This window comes from Mus musculus, chromosome 9 (assembly GCF_000001635.26).
Source record: "Mus musculus strain C57BL/6J chromosome 9, GRCm38.p6 C57BL/6J".
NCBI lineage: Eukaryota > Metazoa > Chordata > Mammalia > Rodentia > Muridae > Mus > Mus musculus.
The window spans coordinates 87,877,776-87,889,867 of NC_000075.6; the positions used below are offsets into that span (position 1 = coordinate 87,877,776).

The 12,092-nt window shown below is 39.0% G+C and overlaps 1 non-coding gene across 1 annotated transcript; it reads right to left on the reverse strand.

Moving 5' to 3' along the window:
• Positions 1-10,680: 10,680 nt before the first annotated feature.
• On the reverse strand, positions 10,681-10,812 carry Gm25528. Its single transcript, XR_003948500.1, has one exon. It is a non-coding gene; the product is annotated as a small nucleolar RNA SNORA17 (small nucleolar RNA).
• Positions 10,813-12,092: the final 1,280 nt, after the last annotated feature.

The following is a 12,092-nucleotide window of genomic DNA, read 5'->3' on the forward strand; positions in this document are numbered from 1 at the left end:
CATACATTGCAAGGGAGAACATTCCTTTGACTGTGTTGTAATCATTTTACCCAATTTTCTTTGACTTGGTTGTGTTTTGCATGAGAATGCCCCTATAGGCTTATATGTTTGCATACTTTGCCCCAGTTGGTGGAATTGTTTGGGACGGTTGGGAGGTGTGGCCTGTTGTAAGAGGTGTGTCACAGGGAGCGAACTTTGTCCTGGTTACTCTTCTATTGTGGGAGGAAAACACCATGACCAAAGCAGTTTACAAAGTGAATGTTTAATTGGGTTTATGAATTCAGAGGATGATGGAACAAAAGCAGGGTGGCAGGAACAGCCGAAAGCTAACATTTAGATCTACAAGTAGGAGACAGAGAGAGCTAACTGGAAGTAGGCATTAAGACCCCAAAGTCTACTCCCAGGAACACACCTACTTCAATAAGGCCACACCTCCTAATCCTTCCCAAACCGTTCTACCAACTGGAGAAAAAGTGTTCAAACACATGAGCATATGGAGATGATTCTCATTCAAACTACCATGTTCCACTCCCTGGTACCCATAGGCTTGTGTATTTAGTCCAACTTCAAAAATCCATAGTCTTTGAGTCACAATACTGTTTGAAAGTCCAAAGTTCAAAGTCTCTTCTGAGACCCAAGACAAACTCTTAATGGCAACCTCTATAAAACCCAAAAGCTTCAACATATAATGGCACAAAATATATATTGCCATTTCAAATTGGAGGAAAGGATGAAAGCATAATGAAGAAATACTGAACCAAAGCAAGACAAAACCCAGCAGAGCGAAGTCCAAATCCTGCAGCATTATGTCATGTCCCAACTCAGCTTCAGTGGCTCCACATCTTGAACTTTGCTGCCTGATACATACTCTGTCTCTTGGGCTTGTTCTACTTTCTGTCTAATGATCTCTTTGCTAGATATTCCATGGCATTCTGGTATTTCTGACAGCTTGGGGTCTCCAATGATATCCAGGCTTGACTTTCACATCTTAAGGCAATGGTCTCTCAAGATGTCCAGGCAGAAGGGACTCTCCTGCTACCTATCTGGACTCAGAAACCCTCTTAATCCATGGAGAAAGATTTGCCAGACCATTTACTTGTGTATCCTTCATGACTCTAAAGTCACCCATATGTACAACACTGCCAAGTTTGGTTGCAAACATCAGGTGAAATCCCCCCTCCCCCATCTACTACATTTGCAACAGATCTGATTTGTTGTTTTTTAGAAGCAGACAGTTCCTTAGGCCCTTTCCTTATAAAAATTTCAAGATTAGCTGGGTGAGATGAGGTCTTGACCTGAGGGCATCTCTCCCTTTATCTTAATGTAGAGCAGAGTCCGTCTAGATCTTTCAGCACAAGCCTCGGTGCAAACATTAAATTTTCTGGTGCTCTGTTCAATTCAAACTGTATGATTGTATTTCCTTTTGCCTTACTTGCACTTTATCAACATAGTACTACATAGCATTGATTGCTAAGAACAACACAGCAGAGTCAATATCAGGCTGTTTTAAAATATCCTCCACTAAAGAAATTAGTCTACTACTTTTCAATTTAGCCTTAGACAAATAATTAAGACAAGAATGGAAGGAGCCACATTCTTTGCCCAAATATCACACATACATGAAAAAAATGGCCTCAAGCCCAGTTGCTAATAATTATTTCCCTCTAAAATGTCTTGGTCTGGACCTTCATAGTCCACATTGCTCTCAAAAATACTGTCCTCCAAGCTCTTATTAGGTTGACCCATTAAGATCTATTTACAATGTTAACCTCTTTCCTAGTCCAAAATCCCCATATTTTCCAGTCTTCTCAAAACAGTATGGTAGAACCTGTACTAGCAAGAGCTTACTGTCTGGTACCAACTTCTGTCTTAGTTAACTTTTCTATTGCTGAGACAAAACACCATGACCAACGCAACTCATAAAGCAAAATGTCTAATTGGGCTTACAGTTTCAGAGGATTATAGCCCACCGTGGCTGAGCCGACGTATGGCAACAGGAACAACTGACAACTCACATCTTGATCATCATCTACAAACAATGAAGAAGTAGAGATCACACTGGAAATGGCAACATCAAATTCTACTCCTAGTGACAAGGCCTCTTCCAGCAAGGACATGCCTCCTAATCCTTCCCAAATACTTCCACCAACTGGGGCCAAGAACTCAAATGTATAAGTACATGGGAACCATTCTCATTCAAGCCATCACAGACTTACTAGCAAAAAAAGAAAGTTGCTAAAATTATAAATGAAGACCTACTTTGATATTTACAGGACTTTTTTACATGTGAAATTCCTTATCTCTAGAGTGGTCTCCAAGCTCTGCCCCTATGGAAGATTGGAAAAGGCCTTAGAAGATGTCCTACCCCTGCCTTGTAATAGGACTCTGAAAATTACCTGAACATGACTCTGGGTCTTCAGAACTTACTTTGGAGCAAAGGACACAGAATTCACTGGCAGCTGTTCCAGTATTTACAACCAATGGCATATTCAATAAATGACACTGACTTTTTTTATTTACTTTTAACAGGGATTCATTTAGTACCAGCTGACTTCAAACCTGCTCTGTAGCTAAGGATGACTTTGAACTCCTGAGCCTCCTTCCCCTTTCCCCAGTGCTGAGATTAAAATGGTTCTACCACCACACCTAATATGTGAAGATTTTAAAAGCTAATTCTAGTGATGCCTCCAGGTAAAGAAAGTAGAAAGTGAAAGCAAAGAGGCAGAAAAGCTTTTCCTTTCATGGGAGGATCCTGGGCTGTTCTAGTGGAGCCCTGTGTCTGGTACTGACTCATTTTAGGTTGAAAAATAATGGTGAGGTTATCATGATATTATATATCTCCTTTGAGTAGATTTTTTTCAAATTAAATACAGCCAATATAGCGATATATCTGTAGTTATGAGAGGATCTACAGGCCATTCAGTTTTTACTTTATTAACCAAAAACTCTATGACCCAGATTTGGCATCAGGGAGTCCCCAGTCAAGTTGTGGAAGCAAAAATTTAGCTTCAGATACAATGAAAGAAACATTAAAACTCAGGTAGAATTGAATCCAACGAGAACTAGTAGTGTTAAGTTTTATTGTGTGCAATTTCTCTTAGTATTCTTATATAAAAAATAAAAACCTCCTCAACATTTACTTTTAGATTATAATTTATATTCCCAGAAATAGTCTTTCAATTGAAATGACTTTCAATATGTGTCCTTCTTTACCCCATATTGAAATGATGTAGATTTATGTTGGATGTACTCCAAGATAGAAGAATGTTCCATATGCTGTATTGTAGACTGTCTGTACTAGCAGTTGCTGTTAACGTTTATTGGGGATGTACTATACTCTACTGAAAATGAACAATTCTAATCTTATGTTGTATGTACCAGGATCACTTCCACTTTGTGGATAAAAATCTGAAGGTAGTATGTAGTCAGTTTGCAGCCAGTTTCACAAAGCAGGCAAGCGGTGAACGATAGATCAACTGTCTCCCAAATCCACAACCTTGATCACAACACTGGATTGTTGATCATTTTGAAATCAAATAGAATTATTTTAAATAGTTTCTGGGGGATGGAAGAAAGGGAGGTGATACTCTATATGATTGTTCATTTTGATCCAAGCATGGGAAAGTGAGTATTGGGTTAGGCATAGAATACATAGAAAAGTACAAAAGTTACTCTCTGAACTCATGAATTTTAACATCCAGGGAGAGCCTTGAAGCTGGAATGAGACATGAAGGCGTCCAGACATGTCCTATGGAGGGGAACACTACTGCATTGAAAGGTACAGATATAGTAATGGCATATCTCAGTGGACATGCCGCAAAACTCTTGACTGGGAAAGTGGACTCACCTTTTCTCTTGCAAAGTAGACATGCTGTATCTTTCATATGGCAGAACCTCCTAGAAGATTGGAACTACCCATCTTTGCCTGGGCTCCCTAACCTCCCCCAAAGCTAAAACACAGCCCCCTACGAATGCCTCAGCTGTACACATTAGTCATCTTCCTTATAAGCAGCATCTGCACTCCGTCAGCCTCACTGGCATTTACTGAAAATATGAGGAAAGCCTCTATCAAGGATGAATAATCATGTCCAGCATAATAAAGACTCATTAACAAAAGCTTTGGGGAATGAGGATTGGGGGAGCCATTTGAAGATTAAAGTCAAATCAAATATGGATGAGCTGTTGCTAAAGATTAAGAGGGTCTTTAGTATTAGAAGGAAGGAAAATTAGTGTGACTTAGTTCATGGAAAAGATAGTGAAAGCAAAATTGTTTCTTATGTCATCCAATTCTAAGTCTTCTATTATTTATTACCATTTAGGGATGCAGAGCAACAGAAAGCCAATAGAGATTGAGAGTCATTAAGGCATAATGAAGACGTTCAAAGACAGTTCCTAATGAAAAGCAGAATCTTTCAAAAATTAAAAAACATTCCCCCAATTGTATTTCAGTTTAAAATATATAATGAGTCTTCGAGTCTTTTGAAGTTGCCCAACCTACACAATGTGCTTATGTTAGATGTTGCATTAAGATTTAGGTTTATGCTCTACTTAAGAGGCAAAATGTTTGCTGCCTTATATAGAAATTTTTTATTGTGGAAAATTGAGGAAAAACAAATTCTAAAGGTCACAAAACAGCAATCATTAAGTATTTTTAAAACTTATTATTTTGTAGAAGAGGAATCTGCATACAACTAAATGTCTATGAACTTCTGGAGGAGATATTTGTGAGTAAAATACAAGGTGACTTATCAGGCCGCAATAAGAGTACAGGAATTGGTTTTCTTCATACCTCTCTGGATTTTTTAAAAAGTTATTGAAGTGAACTAATAGTACTTTATCAAAATTATAGAAATTGTAATGTTTTTAAATGTTTATCTATAGGTTTGTTTATTTATTTGTGTGTGTGTGTGTGTGTGTGTGTGTGTGTTCCTGAGTCCATTGTGCACCTCATGCATGCAGGGGCCCAAGGGATTCAGAAGAGGGCATTGGATCCCCTGGAGCTGGAGTTGTGAGCCACTACGCCAGTATTGAGAACCCAGGCCCTCTGCAAAGGTAGTGAGCTCTCTTGACCCTGAGCAATCTCTTCATCATGCTAATATAATTCATTTTATGTTAACCCATTTAAATGGACTTTTTTTCTATCAAGGTAGGGGGAAAACAAGAATGTATGCTGTTAAATGAAAGCTTAATCAGATACCTGGATTATTGCTGATACATGTAGTAGGGTTTATAAAGAAACCAAACCACATAAGGCTAATAGCTCCATTCTGGATGAAACTGGAAGATTCTACAGATGTTGTATTGGAATTTTAGTAAAGTACATGATATGGTCTCCTGAGGTTTTGATGACAAAATGAATTTAAATCTTTGCAGATCAGAAGAGCTGCACTTGGCTGGAAAACAAGGCTAAATGCTTGTAAACAAAAGAAAATAATAGCCTGACAGGGAAGGCTGTAATTGGAGAGCCTCAGCACCAATTAGCAGTAAACCATCAGGGAGCAATGGACCAGCTAAATAGCACACTGAACACTTAATTCAGAAAATGGTAATGTGTGAGTCATAGGCTAATCATTTATTAAGCATCTACTTTGTGTGTAGTGCTATGTTAGTGTCTTTTATGCAAAAGACACATCCTGAGCAAAAATAATACTGTAAGATAGGAATTGTTTCTAACTCACAGATACATGAATTAAACATTTAAAAAGACATTAACTATAGAAAATAGAAACACTGAGAAGTACATTGAGTTATTTATTTGGTTCAATGTGTTATGAAGAATAAAGCCAAATAGTAATATGTGGTACCTAGTTAGCTTTGTGTCATGCTAACCCAAGTTTACAAAGATTTTTCACCTGCTTTCTTTACAGCTCTAGCGTTTTAGATAATATGCTTGAGTCTATCAGTATGTGCTATATAGTGTGGATAGGGTTTGGAATTTAATGTATGGGTTGCTGTCATTGAATGTCCACTAAACTCTTATCCCTCAGTGTGAAAGGATGAGTAGATAATAGAAATGTTAAGATGCGAAGCCCAGTATGGGAGGAGGGGACAGGCCTTGCATGGAATCATGGGATTCCTCCTTTGCTCTTATTTTGCTTTGAGCATTTCTCAGGTGAATAGATTCCCTTCAGTATGTGCTCTTGCTGGGATATTCAGTGCTTCCCTGAGCCCTGAAGCTAGGGGATTCATTTGATTCCATGGAAATGAATATAGCAAGTCTGCTAAGGCTACTGTGACAAAGGTCCACAGATTTGGTGGCTTAAAGAAGTCTATTTCATCACAGTTTAAGACAAGTCAAACTTACCTATGTCAAGTTTGGTTCATCTGGAGATCTTTCTCCTTGGCTTTCAGATGGCACCTTCCTTAGATGTGGGTCCTCATCTGTATATGCTTATATCTGTGTTTTAGTTTTCCCTCTTGTAATGATGATACTTATATTGTGTTAGCATCTACCCTTATAGCTTCATTCTGTTCTAATTATCCCTTTAAAGAGTCTATCTCCAAATATATTTCAAGGTACTGAGGTCTGTTTTATTTAATCTGTGAGTATTGGAGACAAAATGCAATTCATAACAGGCAACATGATATATCTAACAAAAAAGTCAGTAGTTTCATGCAGACAAGTTCTAGACGTGGGGAATGATACTGGCAAAGGCAGTGGAAAAGGGAATTAGACTACTTTGTACAGCTGTGCAATAGATGCCAGAATAATTGAGCCAGTCAATAGAGCTTTGTGGATCTAAATTTCATCTTCAAAATAGTTATTCTTATCAATCATTTGATAGAATCACTTGGGACTCAGAAAGAAAAACAAAAACAAACCAATAATACCCTAATTTTACTCCAGAGATATTCAATTTAGGTTTGCTTGGATGATGTTTTAAAAATACCTGCCTAGGTGATTTTCATATACCATGGGAGTCACACAGATAAGATTTGTGTTAAAAAAAATCGCTCAGACTGCTGTGAAGAGAATGGGCTGGAAGGGTCTAGTGGGCAGAGATCAGCTTGCTGTGGTCACTCCACTCCAAGAGACAGTGGAATTGTACAACACAGTGGTGAGAATGCAGGGGGACAATATGAGATGTTCCTTCAGCAGGAAAACTGACAACTCAATGAGGGAAATGAAAAAGTAGTTTGTCTTCGAAGAGTCTTGCATCTTTGGCATGATTTATTGTATAGAACATAGGTCATTAAAAACAAAAATACAGGGGTCAGTGATATGGCTCAGTGGATAGAGAGCTTGCTGCTTCACCAAACTACCTGAGTTCAATCCACATGATGGTAGGAGAGAAGCAGCTCCTACAAGTTGTCCTCTGAACTCCACAGATGACAATGTGTAGCACTGTGAATGTGATATACCTATAGATAGTCACACAGGCACATGTGAATAAATACTTATTCTAACAAACTTTCAATAAATGATAGAAGTAAGACTTGAAGGAAGAGATAGATTCAATTATGGATTTGTTGGGTTTGAATTTCTTGTGACAAAACAGAGAGAATACTAGTTTGCAAAAATCCCGAGCTCAGGGGAGAAATCCATACAGCAGGCATTTGGAGGTCATCAATGTGTGAATAATTTACAAACCCACTGAAGCAATGGGATAGCCATGGAGAAAATAAGCTGAAGACAGTCTCCTGAGAATACAAATATGTAAAGATGGGTAGGAAGATGATATCAGAGAGACAAGGAAGAATGTGACAAAGAACTTGAGGAAGAGGGATGTGAAGAGAGGGAAAAGCCACAGAAAGATCAAGAAATATTTGCTGACAAGAACTCTTTGGATTTATTAATCCACACAGAGCTGGGGCACATTTCCAACACAGTTCTAGAGAATCAATGGATCTAGATCCCAGTTACAGGTTTAAGTAAATGTTCTGCATGTGTAGATTCTGCTGAGTATAAAATATTAAAAGCCAAGAGGACAACCTCATGTTAGAAAAGTGGCCACTGACACCACAAGATCTTGAGGCAGAAGGGAAGAGGTAACAACAGCAGAACAAGGAGGGAGCCAACAGAGTGGAAGGTTTTGATGGGAGATCAGTGTAGTGAAGTTTAAGATTTCAGAGTTAGAACAAGTCTCAAGCAAGGATTCGATACAGAATGTACCCTGACAGTGAGCTACAGACAGAGTGAAAGAAATCTGTGACTTCTGAAGCTCAGTCATTGTTATACACAGAGTCCTTTTGACAAAAGGAAAATTTAGGAACAAGGGGAAGACTGAAAGCCAGATGCTCAAGGAGTAGTTCAAAGAGATGGATGACATCATTGATTAGGGGATGGATACAAGACACCTAGAATACTGAACGGACGGACCTAATCTAACCAAAGCTGAAGGGGGATGAATGAAGGTTCTTGGTGATAAAGAAAGCATCCTGTATTTGTATGGATGTGGCACCTGTCAGTAATAAATTTGATAATGTATTTAGTTGATAGTAACAAATTTGATATTTTAGGCAGGGCATAGGAGGTAGAACATCCTGTAGGCAGAAAGTATTCTGGAATAGTGGGTAGATCCGTGAGATTCACCCAGGAAGATGTGATGAGAGAGATGCATGGTATCTGAGCACAGGTCACCAGCTACATGGCAGAATGTAGATTAGAATAAGTGGGTTATTTTAAGTTATGATCTAGTCAGAGAAGGGCCTAGCTATCTGGCCAAAGTATTTGTAAATATATTTTGGGTATGTGTCTCATTTCTGGGAGCATGGAGCTGGAAGGAAGAACGACCTAAATTCTGTGCTCAATGTCTAGGGTGATAATAAACTTGACTAAGCTTTTAAGATAACATGTGAGCAATTGGCTGTCATGTATATGTGTGATTCTACCCACAGTTACAAAAAGCAGTAAGAGATAGACAGAGACAGAGAGAGAGGGACAGGTGGAGAGAGAGAGAGAGAGAGAGAGAGAGAGAGAGAGAGAGAGAGAGAGAGAGAGAAGAAGAAGAAGAAGAAGAAGAAGAAGAAGAAGAAGAAGAAGAAGAAGAAGAAGAAGAAGAAGAAGAAGAAGAGGAAAAATCATTATCTGTAGGGGACTTGTAGGGTATTGTATGGTAGGATTTATTTCATCAGGGACCATAGTGGACTGATGTGTTTTGAAAGTGGCCCTACCACCTCTGCCACCAAAATCCAGGTGTTTAAAACTTAATCATTAAATTCGTATGTCAATAGTTCTTGGAGTTGGACCTTTAGGAAGTAATTAAGATTAGATGAAAATGTAAGAGTAATGATGACATTCTTAGCTTTATAATAAGAGGCTAGGACAAGGGGCCTGAGATAGCACATCTGCTGTCTTGCCAAGGGATGGCCTCTATTTGGCTATGATTCAGCCAGGACCTCACTCAATGCTGAGAGGATGCTGGTGTCTTGTTCTTAAATGTCCCAGCCCTTAGAACCAGAAACCAAATTTATATATTTGCTACTCTCATGTATTTTGCTACAAACCCGGCAACTGAGTAATAGAGGCAGATCATGTAGTTTAAGCAGGCGGTGCCATTGTAAGGTCTGAATTTTAGGTATCTCCCCAGGAAGCTTGTGCAGGATATGCTGTGAGGAACCAAGTGATGGATACCAATTTTGGAAATTAATTGCATATATCCAGTTGAAGTTCTAGAGGAGAGTAGCAGTGGTGCTAGAGAAGAAGCCATAGACATAGTAGACAACTAGAATCAATTCTGTTATAAAGACTTAGGACTTAGAATTTGAGGACAAAACCAAAGCCTAGTAGGCTTCTCAAAGAAGAAACTATAGACAAGGAATAAGAGAATGGAAAAGAAAGAGAAGAGGACATTTTATTCCTAAGAATCACATGATCTAACAATCTTATTTTGATGCTACAGATCTGGCAAAAATACAAGTGAAAAATGCAGAGTGCTAGATAATATCTTAAAAGATTTTGTCTTCCATGTATCTTTCAACTTTGTTGTCTATTTTTGACCAGCAAATACTAATCGTTAATTTGTCACTGCTGCTATGACTTGTGTGACTGTGGTCTCTTGGGAAGGTAGTGACATGAAAGTAAAAACAACACGAAGGTCAAAGTAGGTTTACATGGCTTTAAAAGAATTTTATATTTGTTTTGGGGAACTTCACATCATGTACCCCAATTCTACTCATCTCCCCCTCCCCTCATACCTGACATCAACCCTTACAACACCCCCCTGAAACAAAGAAAAGAATCTTTGTGGAAGCTGTAGTGTGTCACAGCATGTCCTACAGTATCCCCCTTTGTTCACTTCTTTGCTTGCAATTGTTCATTGCAATGACTTGTTGGTCTGGTACAAGACTGCTTCATTACCCTCAAGTCTTTAGTTCTGCTCCTCTTCATTGTGCCCACATCCTTCCGTTTCTTTCTCTTCCATCTCTCCACCACTTATTTGCTCCTCTTAGTGATGCCTGGGGTCTCTGAGAGTCTGGGGTCATCTCAAGAATGGTCTCAGGAGTGCTATGCCCTGCTTATGAATTATGGTGCCAGACAGGGGCCTTCTTCTCTATCCACCGAGGTAGGCCTGCACAATGTCCAGCTGCTGGTCATCTCAGACTAGCTCCCTGTACAGATCCTGTGGCACCAGTCTGGTGGTCATTGTGGGTGAGCTGTTGAGGCCTGCATGACACTGGACTTGTGGTAGTCTCAAGTTGGTTTTGTTTGTTTGTTGTTTGTTTTGTTTTTTTTTAGGGAGTGTTAGGATACTAACCATTCAGATGTTCATAAGTCAGGACACTAAATGTAGACATAACCTTTCTCCTCTCTGTCATCTCCTGATGCACATGTGATACAGTGGCCACAACTACGATACTTCTAGGGGCAGGTTACATGGCTTTTTTAAAAAGCCTATTAAAGAACAGCAAAAATCAAGACCTGCCCAGCCACAGAAAGCCAAGCAGGATGGACCACACTGACCACACAGACTGACAAGCTCAGTGTGGGAGTGACTTCAACACAGGACAGGCTGGAGGACAGTTTCTACAATGAATGGTTGATGGATTTTCTATAGTCTTCCTTACATCACATATAGAAATATATCTTTGAAGAAATATGATTAGGATCTCCAAATAACTCACAGGAGACCGCAATTTGAAATGGGGTCCTCTTTCAGGCTTGCAGATGTTCTGACTCAGAAATGAAATTAAACTTGAGCAAAATATCTGTGTGAAACAATTCCTTCCCACGCTGTAGCCCCTCACATGCACTGAAACTATGAAGGGTCACTTCTTCTCCCAGGGAAATCTAAACATGATTCATAGATCTTTTTCTGAAAGTATGAATACAGAATATCTCATGAAATGAGATTTATGGGGTATTTTCTCACTGAGGCCCGAGGAGCAGGTAGCATGAAAAACATCACTCAGTGCACTCCTAAGTGAGGCTGGAAGTTAAGGCAGAGGGAACTTGGAGGCAATTGTTACCCTTAAAAATGCTTTTAAAAATACTCTAACCTTCCTAACTCCTCTGTATTTGTGATCCAGCACATGTGTCATAATATTTTTGACCACAGAAAGTGGCTGGACTGTACCCACTATATACAGATACATACCACAGACATTATGGCTAGTGAAAAAAAGCCAGCTACAATACATACTCTGTAATTGGACTTGAATGAAGTTCAAGTCCAGGCAAAGCTTATCTGTGGAGACTGTGATTACCAAGGGGTTTCTCTAGGTAAGGTTAAAAGAGAGAGAGAGAGAGAGAGAGAGAGAGAGAGAGAGAGAGAGAGAGAGCACAACAGTGACATTTGATGTGGTGATGAGAATGTTCTGTGTCTTCCTAGCAACTGCTGTATCACTAGCAAATATGATTGTTTGGATGCATTAAAATTGGAAATAAATTCTGTGCATTTCATTATATGTGGATTATGCTTGACTTAAGCAAATTAATTCTCATGAAAAGTCTTAACAAAATTCTAAGTATGCTTATCCCTTGACAATGCATAGAATGTTTTGAGTCTCAGCATGCTAAAAAATTTTAACTTGTCATATATAGGCATGACTTATAAAGTGCCATTTTCTCACCCCTAGAGTTTTATTTTAAAAAATAAACTACTGGCAAATAGAATGTTTGCAGCATTCTATACACTTACTAACACTGGCAT